The 21,436-nt window shown below is 37.8% G+C and overlaps 1 protein-coding gene and 1 pseudogene across 2 annotated transcripts in view; both read right to left on the minus strand.

The window, feature by feature from the left end:
* COL4A5 (collagen type IV alpha 5 chain) overlaps positions 1-21,436 on the minus strand; it is a 231,544-nt gene that overhangs the window by 177,671 nt on the left and 32,437 nt on the right. The window lies entirely within an intron of this gene.
* LOC110570540 lies at positions 7,982-8,342 on the minus strand (annotated as a pseudogene).

The following is a 21,436-nucleotide window of genomic DNA, read 5'->3' on the forward strand; positions in this document are numbered from 1 at the left end:
TTTATTTGATGGCTATATAGACCCAAGGATTAGGTCCCTTGGATAACAGAGAAACTACAGTGTACACACATTTCTTTTTTAAGAAAATCAGAACTGGAGTTAAACAACAGCGTATCAATTGCCATATGATCTCTGCTGATGACATCACTCACCAACATGAAGTATATAAATAAAAACCGACATAGAAAAACACTACATAAAAACAGCCTAGTCACTAAAGTCAACTCTTCCAAAGAAGGCTTAATTAAGAAAAAACTTTAACTCATCTATAGGCTGTACCGGTACATTTCCTAAATGCTCACTACTTGAGTTAGCAACTTATGAAGTAAAATTGTTACTCTCCTCTTTGACATCATTCATTTTCCCTCTGAATTGATTCTACTCAAACTGCTTTATATGCATGAAGTACATTTAGTTAATAAAATCAAGAGTCTTTTTCTCTAGTGTTCTCTATTTTCTAATGAATAAGATCCCTAAAATGAATGCACAATTCACTTACTCAACTCCCATCTACCACTGTTTATAAACATACCTTTTTAAAAATTCTCCATCCCTTTTCTAAGTCTCAATAGCTATTCAATAGCTCAATAGCTACTAAATAACCCATTTAAAATCCATTTTAAAATGCTTTCTCTATAAAGATGAAAATGATAGTCAACCATACTTAACATAATAAAAATGCTTATCAGAAGGTACAAGTGAGACAGTAAGGCTTTAAGAACTGGGCTAAGGGGGCACCTGGATGGCTTAGTCAGCAGCTCTTGATTTCAGCTCAGGTCATGATCTCAGGGTCCTGCGATGGAGCCCCACGTTTCAGGCTCCATGCTCAGCAGGGAATCTGCTTAGGATTCTCTTTCTCCCTCTCCCTCTGCCCCTCCCCCTGCTCATAAGCTCTCTCTCTCTCTCAAATAAATAAATTTTTTTTAAAAAAGAGTTGGGCTTGAAAAGGCAAGGGAAGCAAGGGCAAAAAGGAACTACTGGGACTTCATCAAGATAAAAAGCATTTGCGCAGCAAAGGAAAACAGTCAGCAAAACCAAAAGACAACCAACAGGATGGGAGAAGATGTTTGCAAATAACATATCAGATAAAGGGCTAGTATCCAAAATCTGTAAGAACTTGTCAAACTCAACACCCAAAGAACAAATAATCCAGTCAAGAAATGGGCAGAAGACATGAACAGACATTTCTGCAAAGATGACATCCAAATGGCCAACAGACACAGGAAAAAGTGCTCCACATAACTCAGCATCAGGGAAATACAAATCAAAACCACAATGAGATATCACCTCACACCAGTCAGAATGACTAAAATTAACAAGTCAGGAAATGACAATGTTGGTGAGGATGCGGAGAAAGGGGAACCCTCCTACACTATTGGTGGGAATGCAAGCCGGTGAAGCCACTCTGGAAAACAGTATGGAGGTTCCTCAAAAAATTGAAAATTGAGCTACCCTATGACCCAGCAATTGCACTACTGGGTATTTATCTCAAAGATACAAATGTAGTGATCTGAAGGGGCACATGCACCCCAATGTTTATAGCAGCAATGTCCACAACAGCCAAACTATGGAAAGAGCCAAGATGTCCATCAACAGATAAATGGATAAAGAAGATGTGGCATATATATATAAAGGAATATTACGCAGCCATCAAAAAGTTGAAATCTTGCCATTTGCCAACAACGTGGATGGAACTAGAGGGTATTATGCTAAGAGAAATAAGTCAATCAGAGAAAGACAATTATCATATGATCTCACTGTGGAATTTGAGAAACAAGGCAGAGGATCATAGGGGAAGGGAGGGAAAAATGAAACAAGACGAAACCAGAGAGGGAGATAAACCATAAGAGACTCTTATTCATGGGAGACAAACTGAGGGTTGCTGGAGGGGAGGAGGGTGGGAGGGATGGGGTGGCTAGGTGATGGACATTGGGGAGGGTATGTGCTATGGTGAGTGCTGTGAATTGTGTAAGACTGATGAATCACAGAACTGTACCCCTGAAACAAATAATACATTATATGTTAATAAAAAGAAAATAAAATAAAAAATAAAAAAAGAGTTGGGCTTGGAAGAAAGAGAAATATAGCAGAACTAGGTACTAGTTGGGAAAGAGTTTATACATACTATCTTATTCAGAGTCAAAGAACCACAAATCCTGTGAAAGACTCAATGATGTTCCATACTTGTGCAAAACTCATCAATCCATTTGCTCACAGGAAATAGCTTAGCTTCTACATATCATAATAAAAGAACAATAATTAAAATTTAATTACAGATTATAATGCAATAAAAATGGCCAGACATTTTTGGAATAGCTTTCAATCTCTATAAAAGCGTATTTTACTAATAAATAGGAATTCCTCCAGTTGTGTTAAATATTTTATTTACCCATTTTACTTGTCCAATTAGCTATATATAGTAGGTTAAATCTTTCCCACTCTACCATTTCCATCCTTCCTTTTAATCTTTCTTGATGAACGCTACATTATATTTTAAAAAATAAAAACAACCTCAAAATGGGCCAAAGACCTAAACATATGAGCTAAAACCCTAAAAACTCTTAGAAAAAAACATGAAAGAAAATCTTCATGAATTACATTGGATTTAGCAATGATTTCTTGGACAGGACACCAAAAGCACAGGCAACAAAAGTAAAAAGAGATAAATTGGACTATATCAAATGTAAAAGCTTCTGTGAATTAAAGGACACAATCAACAAAGTGAAAAGGCAACCAAAATACATACAAATCAAATCTGATAAGAGATTAATATTCAGAATATATAAAGAACTTCTACAACTCAACAACAACGTGATTACAATAAGACAAAAGATTTGAATAGATATTTCTCCAAAGGAGATATAGAAATGGCCCAGAAGTACACGAAAAGATTTTCAACATCACTGATCATTAGGCAAATGCAAATTAAAAACCACAAGACAGCACCTCACACCAATTAGGATGACTACTATGAAAAAACTAATATGTGTTGGTGGGGATGTGGAGAAATTGGAGCCCTTGAACACTGTTGGTGGAAATGTAAAATGGTGTAGCTGCTATGGAAAACAGTTCCTCAAAAATTAAAAATAGAATTACCATATGATCCAGCAATTTCACTTCTGAGTACTCAAAAGAATTAAAAGCAGGGTCTCAAAGAGATACCTATATACCCAAATATTTTCAGTTGATCTTTACTGTTTGTTTGTTATTCCTTGCCATGGGAGGCAGTGGTTAATATATTTGCCTTTATGTTTTCCACAATGCCCGCCAAGTAGCTACATGAGCCTTGGGAGAGTTCTGAGTTAGGCAAAATAAGGGCAAGTCTTTTGAGCTAGTCCTTCAGGGAGCCACCAAACTGGTCAAAATAAATGACCACAATTCTTTAAGAATAAGGGCACTTGAAAGCTTCTGCCAAACTAGAGAACAGGGAATGGAGACTAGGTAAGTTAAAATGCCACAAAGCTCTCTTAAAAAGTAACTGCGGGCGCCTGGGTGGCTCAGTTGGTTAAGTGACTGCCTTCGGCTCAGGTCATGATCCTGGAGTCCCAGGATCGAGTCCCACATCGGGCTCCCTGCTCGGTGGGGAGCCTGCTTCTGCCTCTGACCCTCCCCCCTCTCATGTGCTCTCTCTCTCTTTCTCTCTGTCTTAAATAAATAAATAAAATCTTTAAGAAAAAAAAAGTAACTGCTTTTTCTTTGATTAAACATTTGCCTGGTTGCTGTAAATTTTTTATTAGTTTCCAGAATGCCAGTAAGTTGATTCTGAGAATATTTGCTAGTTTATTTGCTGCTTTTGTGGAAAGATGGATTTTTGGCATTCTCTACTCTGCCATGTTCATTGGAACCAAGCCTGATTACATCTAAACACATTTTCAAGCCAAAAAAATTAGCATAGCATCTAATAGGTAAAATGTGAAAAACAATTAATGGATGAAGTACCACACTTTGATATGGGCAAAGAGGGCCCCATAATTTAGCAGACCCCACACTAGCCATTCCTCAGCTGCTCCCAGTTCTAGGAGAGAAGATTCTGCAGGGCCAAAGGGAAAGAACCACCAGAAGCCTGTGCCTCCCCCTTCCAGATCATAATTTGAGTACCCAAGATCTTGAAATTCCCTGCCCAAATATCCCCAAGCCACTTTCATGAGCCCATACAGAACTCTTCTTCAGGTCTACTCTCCACCAGCCTTTCTCAGCCCAGTAGCCTTTCTTAAGCCCTAAAGAAAATTATTCATGTAACCATTTTGCCCATTCTCTCAAGTATGGTACAAGACTGGTAACATTTTATTATTTTTATCCAATGAATGCCTTGGGGTATTATGGCTTAATTCTCTCTTGGAACCCATTTTGAAGTGCTGTTCTGGAGGGAGGATCTTGCTATCTATGTGCCTACTGGATTGTCAAAGGAAGCTGGTGATAGGGACCATGGACAGAGCTTGTACACATAGGCTGGAAGGAAACATAACATTACAATGAAGTCCCTCAGGCAAGACAGAGTCAGGTATTGAATAGAGGAGGCCAGCCAAGGACTAGGAGTCAGATTTCCCAGGGCAATCATATTCCAGTGTTACACTGTGAGGAGTTTGAGAATTCTAAACTTGAAACCTAACCTTCCAGCTCATTATAAAGGCATATGTCAAAATGTGGGACTACAACATTATTTTACTTAGTAGTTTGTTAACTTGGTTTAAAATTTTTTTAAGTTTTACACATATGGTATGAACAGTTGCATTTGTATTCTTGGCTCAGTCTACACAAATGTTGACACAGGCCTGAATAGATAAGCCAAACCAATTAGTTATCTCTGTAAAGTTAATGAGGTTCAAATTAGATAATGAACTAATGGTAGAGAGTATCCAAACGATTTACATTTTGTTATATTTATACAATATACATAAATATCGTAAGAGGAAGATCTGAAATTTTGTCCATTTTTCTAAGAGAAATATGTGCAATGTAAACTTTAGGGTATCAGCCACTTTCTAAAAACAAGAACTAAGACAACTCCGAATCAACATTATACCCCAGATAACTATAATACGGTATAGATATTCTTCCTAAAAACTGTCTTTTAGGCCTAAATAAACCTATCTGGAGGTATCATATTTTCATAAACTTTCCTTTATTATTATTAATCATAGTGACAACGCAAGTCCTTGCTAAGTGAAATGGTCCTGACCAATGTCCCTACACAAGGGCAGCCACAGGCAGTCATGTTTTATACTACATGATCCAGAATTCTCATGCATGATTATAGGTAATTATAGAATAGGAAGGAGCAAGGTAACTCAAAAACAATCAATCCTTTGGCTGGCCAGTAGACTAGGAGGGGGCCAGCATGAAAAAATAAACATACCAAACAGATTGATTAGATTTCCTCCCATGAATTTGAACTACAAAACAGCAAGAGATTAACCTAGGTAGCAATGGGAATGAAGCCAAGAGGTCATGATAGAGAATGGCCTCAAAGGCTATGTCGGCCATATGCAAGCCAATATTAAGAGGGAACAAAAAGTATGAGGACGAGAAAAAAAGAACAAAATATATACAAATAGATAATATAGAATCTTGAAGCTCAAAAACAAGTTATCTTCTCTTTGCTGCCTCACTTCTTGAATGCTCTATAGTTCCATTCTAAAGTAACCAACCCACCCATATCTTGGGGTAAACTGGATATCTATGTCTCATAACCCAGAGTATTCCTACACTTTCCTAAAATAAACACACTGTTTTTCTCCAATCAAGATTCAAACAAATAGGGGTGCCTGGGTGGCTCAGTCTGTTAAGTTTCTGACTTCAGCTCAGGTCATGATCTCAGGGTCCTGGGATCAAGCCCTGCATCAGGCTCCCTGTTCAGTGGGGAGTCTAACTGCCCCTCTCCCTCTGCCCACCCCCCCGCTTATGATCCCTCTCTCTTTCTCTTTCAAATAAATAAATAAAATCTTTATTTAAAAAAAGAAAGATTCATGGGGTGCCTGGGTGGCTCAGTCAGTTAAACATCTGCCTTCAGCTCAGGTCATGATCCCAGGGTCCTGGGATTGAGCCCGGCATCAGGCTCCCTGCTTGGTGGGGAGTCTACTTCTCCCTCTCCCTCTGCACCTCCCCCCACTTGTGCTCTCTCTTTCACTCACTCTCTCTCTCAAATAAATAAAATCTTAAAAATAAAGGTTGAAACAAATCACATTGCATTAATTTGTTTGAAAAAACTATATTTTGGGGTGCCTAGGTGGCTCAGTCAGGTAAGTATCTGACTCTTGGTTTCAGCTCAAGTCATAATCTCAAGGTGATGAGATTAACCCCCTCCCTCCCTCCCCCCCCAGCTCTGCCACTCAGCACAGTCTGCTTGAGATTCTCTCCCTCTCCCTCTGCCCTCCCCACTCCCATGCTCTCATGTTCTCTCTCTCTAAAATAAAATAAAATATTTTTTTGAATTTTTTTTTAAAAAGTTATTGCTCTATTTGAGAGAGAAATAGAGATAGCGATAGAGGGCACAAGTGGGGAGGAGAGGGAGAAGCAGGCTCCCTGCTGAGCAGGGAGCCTGATGTGGGCCTCAATCCCAGGACCCTGGGATCATGACCTTAGCCGAAGGCAGACGCTTAACCGAATGAGCCACCCAGGTGCCCCAATATGTAAGATATTTTTTAAAAATAAAAAATAGTGAAAAATAAACAGTTGTGCTCTAACAAATGAAATGTACAAAGGAATCAATGATTTCAAATATATAATCATTCCCAATATTCCTATTAACATGTCATTCAATCTAAAACATTTTATAGTGGGTTTCAACTGTCACATGTCAGGAAGCATACTTATTTTGCTTTCCAGGATATGTATTTTATTAAAGATTTTATTTATTTGAGAGAGAGAGAGAGAGAGAGCACGAGAATGGGGGTCAGAGGGAGAGAGAGAGGGAGAAGCCAACTCCCGGCTGAGCAGGGAGCCCGATGCGGGGCTTGGTCCCAGGACCCCAGGATCACGACTGAGCTAAAGGCAGCTACTTAACCAACTGAGCCACCCAGGGACCCTGGAGGGTATCTATTTTAATATGAACTTTACACAGGCTCCTATAGACTCCTTGATCTCTTATGAAAGAGGAGGAAAATACAAGGCAACTCATATTTTTAACATTATCAGCCACTTATTTATGTCAGATTTCTCATACCAAAGGTTGTATATGCCTTTCCTTTTTTTTATTAAAAGATTTATTTATTTTTAGAGAGAGACAGAGCGTGCACAGTGGGGAGGAGCAGAGAGAGAGGAAGAGAAATCTCAAGTAGAACGCCCGATGAGCAGGGAGCCTGACATGGGGCTTGATCTCAGGACTCCAAGATCATGATCTGAGCTGAAATCAAGAGTCGGACACTTAATCGACTGAGCCACCCAAGCACCCCATGCCTTTCTTTTTGACATATATTGCCAATTCATCAAATATATTTAAAATGCTGTGTATTAATGGCTTAGAAAATACCTATTTAAGCCATAATTCATTTGCCAATCAAATCAATAACTTCAGATACGTAGATTCCAAAACCTTAAAAAACAGTAAAATCAGAAATATCCCTGTAACTTGAAAACTGATATACAAGGTTGGTATTCCTTCTTGTACTGGCTACTAATATCTGTAAATAGATGTATTCAAATAATAAATTTATCATACCATTTATCTGCTGGAAAAAATCTATAGATGCTGTTATTTTGCTATATTATATATATTACATTATAAATTCCATGAACTCAGGGATCCTACCTTTTTTTTGCTTTTTAAACTGCTTTATTAATTTCATATTATGAAAATAATAGTTTTTCCTAAAACTGGGTGAAATTGCCCTACTGGACAGAAAGGTTTACACTGAGACAAAACAATATTTAATTACAAACTTCTAAGTGGAAATACCAAAAAGATTACAGAGAAAGTAAATCATAAAACTACAGTCTTGTAGAGCAGAGGCCACATTATTAACCTTGGGGAAAACCTTAGGATTCAAGGTATAAGGCAAAAGCCATAATGATTATCAGGTTCAGGAGTTTGGAAGTGCTTATGATGCCTCATTTGCTGCTCCTTAGTCTTTCTACTGATTCCCATCATCTGCCCTATGAACTTCTCCACATCATCTCCCACTTCAATGTGGTCAATATGCCTGTTAGGTATGGCTCATTGAAAATTAGAGACAAGCCGTCTCATTCACCCCAGCCTGACATTTCCTCCAGGCTTCTGGCCTTCACCCTCCTCTCCAACTGCATGATTCCTTTACATTCTGCATGGGGCCCTGTTCTCTTTCGTTTTCCTGCTGGGCATTTTCCACATTGAGATTTTTCACTGCTTGTTTCTCTTTGGACGCCATGGCTCCTGGGCCTATCCTTGCATTCTCCCCCACCCATTTCTCTCAGCGAGTACACAGCCAAGACACAGACCTGCACACCTGCTCTCCCTCCGCCTCCTATTCTTTGGGGCTGCCCCTGGCCCACATGCCCTCAGGACCACTGGGAGCAGGTACTGAGAAGGGAGCCAGTGACTGCTGGGTCTTTGGATATTGTTTTTATAACATCTATATACCAACAGGTCCAGACAAAATGCAGAGAAAGTAGTAAGGGCTCCATAAATACTTGTTGAATGAATAATTAACTCAAGAAAACTCAAGCAAAATAGTTACTCCTATTTCAAGGAAGAGTTACAAACTTACCTAAATGTTTGCATTACTCCATAAAAGGAAATCTCCAGTACAGCCCTCATATTTCTATTCTCTCCTAAATAATCACTTACTCATACCTCCTGAGTTGACTCGCTCCATACCCTCAATTTCTTTTGATTCTGGGGTTAAAATTGCCAAATAAGAAATTTTTCAAAGATTACACCCTCCCTCTGATAAGTCCTATTCCTTTAGTCAGTAATCCCTCCCTCAGCCCATATTTATTTTGTACCAGAGATAAAAATCTTTACAGTAAATATCATTACAAAACTTCCTTAGTCTATATTAATGTCCTTTCTTTAGTACAGTCAATTTCTCCTTTATTTACAGGGTTATAACCTTTAAAATCAATATTAATACTGTAAAAATATATTATCTCTTAATTACAAGGAGCAAGATAAATATATCTGCATTGTGAATGAGTGAATGAATGAATGAATAAATAAATAGTAAATGAGTATTAATGAGTTTTATCATTCTCAGCAAGCCTAAAAATTTGAAATCCATGTTAATGTATGCACTTTCATCTGACATCAAAACAAGGAAAACACAAAAGAGACTATTATGGGTAGAAAAAAATCTAAATAATGGAGTGCCATACCATGCTCATGGATTGGAAGACTCTACATCCTACATATGCCATTCTCCCAAATTGATCTGTAGGTTTGATTCAATTCCAATTAAAATTCCAGCAAGGATTTATAGACATAAGCTAATTATAAAATTTATATAACACAGGCCCTAGAATACCTAAAACTACCTTGAGAAAAAAGAATAAAGTGGGAGGAATCAGTCTGCTTAATTGTAAGGCTTACTATATAGCTAACAGTATGTTATTGGTGAAAAAATAGACCTCTAGATCAATTGAACAGAGTAAAAACTAAGGAATAGATTCACACAAATAAACCCAGGTGATTTTTTGTTATGAAAGTATAAAAAGCACTTCAATGGAGAAAAGATAGCCTTTTCAACAAATTGTACTGGGGAAATTAAAAATGGATCATGGACTTAAATGTTAGAAATGAAACTATAAAACTTTCAAAAAATCTTTAGTATCTAGGGCTAGGTGAAGAGTTCTTAGATAACACCATAAGCACAACTCATAAAAAGAAGATATTGAATAATTGGACTTCATCAAATTTTAAATCTTTTGCTCTGCAAAAGATCCTGTTTACAAGATGAAGAGACAAGCTACAGATTGGAAAAAAAAATATTTACAAACCACATATCCAACAAAGGACTGGAATCTAGAATATATAAAAAACTCAAAAACTCAATAGTAAAAAGAAGAAACAAACAGTCCAATTAGAAAATGGGCAAAACACAATGAAGAGCCATTTCACTGAAGAGGATATAAAGATGGCAACCAAGCACATCAAAAGATGTTCAACATCATTAGCCATTAGAGAATCACAAACTGAAACCAAATTAAGCTGTCACTACACACCTATAAGAACAGCTAAAATAAAAAATAGTGAGAACAGCATATGCCAGTGAGGGTGAGGAGAAACTGGATCACTCATACAGGATAAGAATGCTACTCTGGGGGCGCCTGGGAGGCTCAGTCGGTTAAGCGTCTGCCTTGGGCTCAGGTCATGATCCCAGAGTACTGGGATCGAGTCCCACATCAGGCTCCCTGCTCGGCGGGAAGCCTGCTTCTCCTTCTGCCTGCCGCTCTCCCTGCTTGTGCTCTCTCTCTCTGTCAAATGAATAAATAAAATCTTTAAAAAAGAGAGAATGCTACTCTGTGACAGTTTGACAATATCTTAGAAAAGCAAATATGCAACTACCATATGACCCAGCAATTATACCCCTGGTCATTTAGCCCAAGAAATGAAAATTTCTGTTTACACAAAAACCTGTAGAGTAATATTCATAGCAGCTTTATTTGTAATAGCCCCAAACTGGAATCAACCCAGATTTCTCTCAATATGTGAATGATTCAACAAACTGTGGTACATACATAACATGGAATATTACTCAGCAATAAAAAGGAATAAATTATTGATAATCAGAAGAACTTGGATATATAGCTCCAGGGAATTATGCTGATCAAAATGCTAATCACATAAAGTTACATACTATATTATTGCATTTATATAACATTTTTGAAAGGACAAAATTTTAGAAATAGAGAACAGATTATGGGTTGCCATGAGTTAGGGTAGTGGGGGTGGGGCATGGGGGTGTGTGTGGTTATAAAAGCACAATACAGATATCCTTGTGGTGTTGGAACTGTGCAGTATTTTAACTGTGGTGGAGGATACATGAATCTATATATGTAATAAAATTGTACAAAATAAAACACACACACAAATGAACACAAGTAAATATGGTGAAATAATAAAAATAATAATTTCGTGTTAATATTAACATCCTGGTTGTGATATTATACAATAGTTTTGCAAGGTATCACCACTGGGAAGAAATAGGTAAAGTGTACAAAGGATCTCTCTATATTATTTCTTAGAACTGCATGTGAATCCACAATTATTTTAATAAAAATTTAAGTTAAAAAGAGCCATTTGAAAAGTTGTTCACTCTGTTATAGAATCTTCTAAATTACTTAATATTAGTAATGACCATAACTTTAATTTCACATTTCAAATTGCCTACATAAATTGAGAATCTTAGCGAGATCAATCAATGCATATACCTTACCACAATGTCCAATCTACCCACCACTGTCCAGTAAATATTTAGAACTGCCTGTGGTTAGAATTAAAGTTGGACTTTGATGGAAGAAAATGAAGAAGAGTAAGGAAATATGTACAATAAAAAAATCTACCTCTTCAATGCTATTATTAGAGAAGCACTTTGGTAATTCTTTTCAATACAAAGTCAATAATATTAGCAGAAAGGAAACTTGAGCAGCATTAGAATAAGACATTACATAAAAATGAAATAAAAAATATGTAGAAAAGTGTTTTTAAAAATTTAACCTTAGAACCCCAATGTAAATGTGATTCAATTCAATTCAACAAACATTTTATACGTATGGAGTTTATGCAAAGCTATAAGCTAATGCAAAAGGGGAATGCAAATTATATCCTCTAGAAGTTTACAATCTAGTGAGAAAGGCAGACACATAAATAACTAATGATGATACATGGCAGACATTGATAAGTGCTATAATAGAAGTGATATACAGTGCCATAAACAAAGCTCTGAGAACAATTTGTTGTATGATGCAAGAGTCCAGAGCCACTTATGAATCAGCCAACACATTTAAATATACAGTGAACTTCTAACCTTCCTATAATGTGTCTTAGGCATTGAGAAAGGAAACTGCAAACACGTATTTCAAATGAGAACATATCATAATTTTAAATAATTCTCTGTAAATTCTAACACATTGGTAAGTTTCTAAGTAAAGAATAATTCTATTTTTCTTAAGATATAAAAATTTTTTAAGTACAATATATAATAAGAAGTAACAAAATGTTGACTTAAATTTCTTATAAGTAATTTACATCATTTCAAATTATGAGGAGATGTTGGTCCAGTTGTTTGTCAACTATGATATGTTAGTGTCAAATGAGTTAATTGTAAAAAGCTAGTGATTTTTTAAAACACGTAAAATGTTCTGGCTTAGAGTTTTTTTGACCTAAAGGTGCTCTTTGGAATTACCTTTGTTCTCTTATGTAAAAAAACATGCCTATAGGTATAAGTTAAGGAGAAAAGATATTGTGCCATCAATCCAGTAGCATACCAACCATCATAAAAAGGGAATTATTTTTTATAAATATCACAGGGTCTTAAATATATGAAAAGATGTTCAACCTTACTCAGAACATAAATGCAAATTAAAACCACAATGAGATATCATTTTTTCACCTATCATATTAGCAAAGATATAATGTTTGATAGCACAATGTGTTGGTGAGTGTTGGGGAAACAAGCACTTTTATCTATTGCCAGTGTAAGTGTAAATTGGTACAACCTCTATGGAGGACAATTTGGCAGTATCTATCAAAATGACAAAGGCACATACCATCCAACCTAGCAATTCCATTTCTAGAAATTTATCCTACAGATAGTACACATCTGAAATGAGCTATTACAAGGTTATTCATTGCAGAAATATAATAGCAAAAGTCAGGAAACAAGCTATGTATTTCTCAATAGAGGATTGGTTAAATAAATCATGGCATATCCATACAATTGAATAATACTACACAGCCATAGCTCTTTATGTACTAATATAGAATGATCTTAAGCAAAGTACAGAAAATGTATAAAAACAAGGAAACATAAATAAATGTGTAAAAATAAGGAAACATAAGTAAGTGCATGTATGTTTGTAAGCGCCCATGCTTATATATGCATGAAATAGCTCTAAAAGGAAAAACAAGAAAAGTTAACACAGGATGCCTCTGGGAAGGAGAATTATGTGGCTGGGCACAAAGAGTGGGAAACTTTTAATTGTATAGACTTTTATAACTATCAAAATTTGAACTACCTGAATGTATTACCTAATCAAAAATAAATGTAAATGGAGCAAGAGGTGGGGAGGGGGAAGAAAAAGAAAAACAATCCAAAGCAGCACAGCACATCTTCTTCAGCAAATTATTACAGCTAATTTCTCCTGTCTAAAAAACACCTTAGGGCAGGGTAAGAACCAAGGGAACCAATTTATTTCAGTTACAAAATCAGCAGTTAATCAGGCTGATGTTTGTTTCATGGTATTGTAATTTTTCAAGTTATTATAAGTATTGTTACGTATTCTACATATTCTAAGTATTTCCCCACTGAAGTTTCCTGATTAGCTATATGAGAGCTTTACCTTTAGCAGCTCCTCCAGATCCAAAAGAGAATACTTGGTCAGAGAATTGACAGTTTGGAATAAATAAATCAACACTGTGGACATATGGTGGAACTATATTACAACACCGTGAGGGTGATTAGTTTTGCATTAGTGTATACAGAATAAACAACTTTGATTTACTTATTTTTCCTTTAAAAACTATCAGTTAACTCTTTTCTCTCTCTCTCTCACCCTCTCTTTCTCCCTCCCCCCACGCCTCTGTCTTACACACACACACACACACACACACACACACACACAGAGAGTTTTAGAACTTAATATAGATAATTATTTTGTTCTGTGCCCTGTGTACAATTCTACTATTGCACTCATCATGCCGTATTGTAATTTGTTTCTCAACAGAACTGTGGGCTTTTTGAGGGTGAGGAGATTATGTACTAGTCAAGCCGGCATATGTACTAGAATGCAAAAGTTTGATGACTATCTCACAAACCTCCTCCTCCAAACACTTTCTAATGTCATGATCATTTGCTTTATTTTGATAAATTTAAATCAGAAAAAAATAACAGTGATATCATATTCTTCCACATTTTCTTGTTCTGAAAACTTTGGGAAATCCTATATGAATCTTAGAAAAAAATAACAGTGATACCATATTCTTCCACATTTTCTTGTTTTGAAAATTTTGGGAAATCCTATATGAATCTTAGAAAGTACATTTGAATATTTGCATATAGGACTATTTAGATTTGGCATTTAGACCAAAGGATATTAAAATGAAAATATTTTCAAGGTATCTTTTTTGAAAGCATAAATAAAAAATTTTCTTGGTGTAGCCACTCTAGAGGTTCCTCAAAAAGTTAAAAATAGAACTACCCTATGATCTAGCAATTGCTCTACTAGGTATTTACCCAAAGGATCCAAAATACAGATTCGGAGGGAATGCAATAGCCAAACTATGGAGAGAGCCCAAATGTCCATCAACAGAAGAATGAATAAAGATGTGGTGTGTGTGTGTGTGTGTGTGTGTGTGTATCTATATCTATCATCTATCTATCTATCTATCTCCAATGGAATACTACTCAGCCATCAAAAAGAATGAAATCTTGCCATTTGCAATGACATGGATGGAGCTAGAGCATATTATACTAAGTGAAATAAGTCAGTCAAAGAAAGACAAATACCGTATGATCTCACTCACATGGAATTTTAAGAAAACAGATGAACATATGGGAAGGGGGAAAAAGGAGAGAGGGAAACAAACCATAAGAGAATCTTAATGATAAAGAACAAACTAAGGGGTGACGGAAGGAGGTGGGTAGGGGATGGTCTAGATGGGTGATGGGTATTAAAGAGGGCACTTGTTGTGGGGCACCTGGGTGACTCAGTCTGTTAACGTCCAACTCTTGATTTTAGCTCAGGTCATGATCTCAGGGTTGTGAGATTGAGCCTTGCATCAGGCTCTGTGCTGGGCGTGGAACCTGTTTAAGATTCTCTTTCTCCCTCTGCCCCCACCTCAAAAAAAAGGGGGCACCTGTTGTGATGAGCACTGGGTGTTGTATGTGATGAATCACTGAATAGTACTCCAGAAACCAATATTGCACTGTACGTTAACTAAAAATTTAAATTAAAAAAATTTTTCTCATGCATGGTGTACTGGTTTGACTAGTCCTCCCAAAATTCATGTCCACCTCATGACCTCAGAATGTGACCTTATTTGGAAGTAGGGTCTTTGCAGATGTAATCAAGCTAAAATGAAGTCATATTGTATAGTATTTTCCAGCCCAATTGTAATGAGATAATCAACAAAGGCATAAAAATTATTTTCCACATTTCCCAATGTGAGACTCTTTAAGCCAGTTTAGTCACACAAATCCCAAATAAGTCAAGTGCATTTCCATGATCCAGATTTTGATGCAAGATCCAGATCCAGCTGTCTATGAACCAGGAGGGGGGACTTCACCAGACACCGACTCTGCCAGCACTCTGATCTTGGATTTTCCAGCCTCCAAAACTGAGAAATAAATTTTTCCCCCCGTCTATGATACTTTCTTATAGCAACCTGAATGGATGAAGATAGTAATTCCCTCTATAAATACAATAAAAGAAAAAATACTATATAATCACCTCTGTAGATGCAGAATTTTAGTAGTCATTTTTGATTAAAACTCTCACCAAACTAGGAATAAAAGCTAACTTCTTTAATCTGATAAAAGGCAGCACATAAAACCCACAACTAACACAGAGTTTCTCAGCAGCAGCACTACTGACATTTTGGCCTGGATGATTCTTTGTCATGCAGACTAGGTGGGTGGGGGTACTGTGCATTGTGGGATGTTTAGCAGCATCTCTGGCCTCTACCAGTAGATGCCAATAACAGCCCCCAATCATAACAACCAATAATGTTTCCAGACATTGCCAATTGTCCTCTATGGGCATAGTTTCCCCACCTATTGAGAACCATTGAACTGCCATCACATTTAATGGTAAAAAACTGAATGCTTTCCTTCTAATAAGCGGAACAAGGCATAAATGACTAATCTCATCACTTTGCTCTCCCTGCTTCTACTGAATATTGTACTGGAGGTCCTATCCAGAACAGGCAAAGTAAACAACTAATAGAGGGAATGGAGAGAGAAAAGTAAAACTGTCTCTTTTCAAAAATGGCATATAGGAAATCCTGAAGAATCTATAAAAAGTTACTACAAAAAATAATAAAACTGGTACACTGAAATGTAAATTTTTTCATCACCAAGGAAAATTAAAGAATACCTAAAAAGTAAATATACCACAGACATGTAAAGAAAGATTCAATATTGTTAATGTCGATTAGTCTACAGATTAAACACAATCCAAACAAACATGCACTGCCTGATTTCAAGCCTTATCATAAAGCTACAATAATCAAGACAGTGTGATATTAGTGTAAGGATAGGCAAGCAGATTAACAAAACAGAGTAGAGGATCCAGAAAGTGAAAAGTAACTCAATAGGGAATGGATTGTGTCTCCAAAAAACAGTGAAAGAACGTATTAAAAATTTTTTTGGACATCAATGAAATGGTGGAGTAGGAAACTCTAAGCACCTGTCCCTCTGCAGAAACATCAAAAAATTAAGAAGGAACTGTCAAAACCAAATTTGTCAGAACTCTGGAAAATGATCCAAGGTTTACAACAACCAAATAAATTTTGAATCAAGAAAAATACAAATTAAAAGTGGTAGAAAAGGTCTGTGGTGCTTTTGCTTGTCCTTACCCAGCTGCCTCCCTGGCTCAATGGCACTTTTTAAGAGGGTAGCCACGTTCACTGTGGGACCCTTGTCCCTGGTACCAGGGACAGCAGAGCAGATTTTGTTCACGAAGAATTGTTTGTCTGTTCTAACCTGTCTGGGGACCACCTGAAGGACTGATGCAAGGCATTTATCTTTGTTTTACCTAACCTGGAAAAGACACAGGACAGTCGAGCTGTAGGCATTGTGAAAAAACAATGTAAAGTAAATGAACAAACCACAGTTGCCAGGGGCAAAAGACTGAAGGTGAGGCATATGGATAAGATGCCAAAAGCCTGGGAGGAAAAGCAGTGGAGCTTTTTGGAAAAAATAGGGCATAGAAAAATGCTCATGTATACTAAGGAATTTAAAAAGCCAGGTATAGGGGCGCCTGGGTGGCTCAGTTGGTTAAGCGACTGCCTTCGGCTCAGGTCATGATCCTGGAGTCCCGGGATCGAGTCCCGCATCGGGCTCCCTGCTCGGCAGGGAGTCTGCTTCTCCCTCTGACCCTCCTCCCTCTCATGCTCTCTGTCTCTCATTCTCTCTCTCTCAAATAAAATAAATAAAATCTTTAAAAAAAAAAATAAATAAAAAATAAAAAGCCAGGTATATGCCCAGGGGAGGACCTACGCTCAGGAAAGACCTAAGAAAAACTTAAGCTTTCACTCTAGATGATCTCTAAGCACAATATAAGCAGGGAGTGAAACCTAAGGCAGAGTTGCAAATGTCCTGGCTAAGTGTTAAAGGAGTGCCATAACACAGAGCCAATGCACAGAGACAGGAGATATTTTTTCTTTTGTTCTCCTTTTCTCTCTTTTATTGGTTCCTGGCATTCAGAGAAATATCTATCAAAACACTATCTGAGCACAAGTTAAAGGAACACAGATTTCAGTACCATACATGACAAGGGATAGAGGCTCTGCATAAACAGGTTATAAAAGCCACTAAACAAATGAATAATGGCAGCCCTCAACAATAAAAACAAGGAAACTCTGTGTGAATTGTGCAAGACTGTTGAATCTCAGATCTGTACCTCTGAAACAATGCAATATATGTTAAGGAAAAAAAAAAAAGAAGAAGATAGCAGGAGGGGAAGAATGAACAGGGGGAGATCGGAGGGGGAGACGAACCATGAGAGACGATGGACTCTGAAAAATAAACTGAGGGATCTAGAGGGGAGGGGGGTGGGAGGATGGGTTAGCCTGGTGATGGGTATTAAAGAGGGCACGTTCTGCATGGAGCATTGGGTGTTATGCACAAACAATAAATCATGGAACACTACATCTAAAATTAATGATGTAATGTATGGTGATTAACATAACAATAAAAAATTTTAAAAAAAGAGGAAACTCTGGTAAAGGGCAAAGTCTGATTTCCAGTTACCACATTTAAAATAATCAAATACTGCTTTCAACCAAATATTACAAAGTAAAAGGAAAGTGTAGCCCGTTTAAGAAAAAAAAAAAATAACTGACAGGAATTATCACTGAGAAAGTCCAAATGCTGGTTATTAGACAAAGACTTTATATATTTTTTTTCTCATTAAACTTTTGTTTTAATGGGTCTCAAAATTCTGTGACAGATTTTTGGTCAAGTTGTTTCCATTAAAAAGTACTGATTTTAAAAACTAATAACTTAAAATTGCCATACACAAACACACACACACACACACACACACACACACACACAACAAATGGTCCACAAAAAATTCTCCTTTCCGTCCAAAGGTTTTACAATGCATTGCTATCATTAACCAGTCTTCTACTATTAACTTAAATGGCCCATTGACACACAGTTCTGAGACTGTTCTTCCACCACTGATTAAGACTGGGGTGGCAGGTATTGGGGATAATATTCATTTAGCCTTCTGACCTTTCTGGGCAGACTTGGTGACCTTGTCTGCTCCAGCTGCCTTCTTGTCCACTGCTTTGATGACACCCACAGCCACTGTCTGTCTCATGTCACCAACAGCAAAATGGCCCAGAGGAGGATAGTCAGAGAAGCTCTTAACACATATAGGCTTGCCAGGAACCCTATCAACGATGGGAGCATCACCAGATTTGAGTAACTTGGGACCATCTTCCAGCTTTTTTCCAGAATAACAATCAATCTTCTCCTTCAGCTCAGCAAACTTGCAAGCAATGTGAGCTGTGTGACAATCCATCACAGGTACATATCCAGCACTGATTTGGCCTCGATGGTTCAGGATAACGAACATCTTTGACAGATACATTCTTTTTTTTTTTTTTTTTTTAAGATTTTATTTATTTATTTGACAGAGAGAGACACTGCAAGAGAGGGAACACAAGCAGGGGGAGTGGGAGAGGGAGAAGCAGGCTTCCCGTGGAGCAGGGAGCCTGATGTGGGGCTCGATCCCAGGACCCTGGGATCATGACCTGAGCCGAAGGCAGACGCTTAACAACTGAGCCACCTAGGCGCCCAGACAGATACATTCTTGACACTGAAACCCACATTGTCCCCAGGAAGAGCCTCACTCAAAGCTTCATGGTGCATTTCAACAGACTTTACTTCAGTTTTAACATTTAACATCGACTGGTGCAAAGGTGACTACCATGTCAGGTTTAAGAACACTAGTCTCCACTCCGCTCACAGGGACAGTACCAATACCACCAATTTTGTAGACGTCCTGGAGGGGCAGACGCAAGGGCTTGTCAGCTGGATGAGCTGGTGGCAGAATGCAATCCAGAGCTTCAAGCAGTGTGGTTCCACTGGCATTCCCATCTTTATGGGTGACTTTCCATCCCTTGAACCAAGGCATGTTAGCACTTGGCTCCAGCATGTTGTCACCATTCCAACCAGAAATTGGCACAAATGCCCACCGTCTCAGGGTTGTAGCCAATTTTCCTAATGTGGGTACTGACTTCCTTAACAATTTATTCATATCTCTTCTGGCTGTAGGGTGGCTCAGTAGAATCCATTTGTTAACACCAACAAATAACTATTGTACACCCACTGTGTAAGCAAGAAGGACATGCTTACGGGTCTGCAGGTTCTTAAAGATACCTGCTTCAAATTCACCAACACCAGCAGCCACAATCAGGACAGCATAGTCAGGCTGAGATGTGACTGTAATCATGTTTTTTTTTTTTTAAAGATTTTATTTATTTATTTGAGACAGAGAGAATGAGAGAGACAGAGAGCACATGAGAGGGGGAAGGGTCAGAGGGAGAAGCAGGCTCCCTGCCGAGCAGGGAGCCCGATGCGGGACTCGATCCCGGGACTCCAGGATCATGACCTGAGCCGAAGGCAGTCGCTCAACCAACTGAGCCACCCAGGCGCCCTGTAATCATGTTTTTTATAAAGTCTCTGTATCCTGGGGCATCAATGATGGTCACATAATACTTGTTGGTTTCAAATTTTCAAGTGATATCACATTCATGTTCAGCTTTCAGTATCCAAGACCCAGGCATACTTGAAGGAGTCCTTGCCCAACTCAGCAGCCTCCTTTTCAAATTTTTTGATAGTTCTTTTGTTGATTCCACCACATTTGTAGATCAGATGACCACCAGTAGTGGTAGACTTGCCCAAATCTACATGTCCAATGATGACAATGACAATGTTGATAGGAGTCTTTTCCTTTCCCATTTTGGTTTGGGTTCAGTGGTGGTTTTCATGACACCTGTGTTCTGGTGGCAAACCCATTGCAAAAAAGCTAGACAAAGACTTCAAAACAATTGTTTTAAATATACTCAAAGACCTAAAGAAAACCATGGACCAAGAACTAAATGAAACCAGAAAAACAATATGTGAACAAAAGGAAAATATCAACAACATCAGAGAAGTACAAAGAGGAACCAAATAGAAATTCCAGAGCTAAAAAGCACAATATTTGAAATTAAAACTTCAGTAGAGGTGTTTAACATCAGATATCAGTAGGCAGAAGAAAAAAATCAATAAACTTGAAGATACAACAATTGATATTACCCAGTATGAGTGGCAGAAAGAAAAGAATGGAGATAAATGAGCAGAGCCAGGAGATCTATGGGACACCATCAATCTGAACAAAATATACATTTTAGAAGTACCAAAGAAGGGCACCTGGGTGGCTCAGTTGGTTAAACGACTGCCTTCGGCTCAGGTCATGATCTGGAGTCCCGGGATCGAGTCCCGCATCGGGCTCCCTGCTCAGCAGGGAGTCTGCTTCTCCCTCTGACCCTCCTCCCCTCTCATGTGCTCTCTCTCTCTCTCTCTCTCAAATAAATAAATAAAATCTTTAAAAAAAAAAAGTACCAAAGAAAACAGAAAAGAATATTTAAATATTTTTTTAAAAATATTTTTATTTATTTATTTTGAGAGAGGGAGAGTGCACGTGAGGGGGCTAGGGAGGGGCAGTGGGGGAGAGAGAGAGAGAATCTCAAGCAGGCTCCACACTCAGTGCAGAGCCTGACGTGGGGCTTAATCTCACAACCTTGAAATTATGACCTAAGCTGAAATCAAGACTCAGACACTTAAGCAACTGAGCCACCCAGGTGTCCTTAAATATTCTTTTTAAGAATATTTTAAGAAATAGTAGCTGCAAAATTCCCAAGTTTGATTATACATGAATCTACACATTCAAGAAGTTCAATGAACGCCATGTAGGACAACTCAAAGAGATCCAAGACACATTCTAATCAAACTGTCAAAGACAAAGACAAATGGAATCTGTAAAGCTGCAAAAGAGAAGCAACTCAACACAAAGAAGAGATTTTCAA

Source organism: Neomonachus schauinslandi, chromosome X (genome assembly GCF_002201575.2).
Source record: "Neomonachus schauinslandi chromosome X, ASM220157v2, whole genome shotgun sequence".
NCBI classification, from domain to species: domain Eukaryota; kingdom Metazoa; phylum Chordata; class Mammalia; order Carnivora; family Phocidae; genus Neomonachus; species Neomonachus schauinslandi.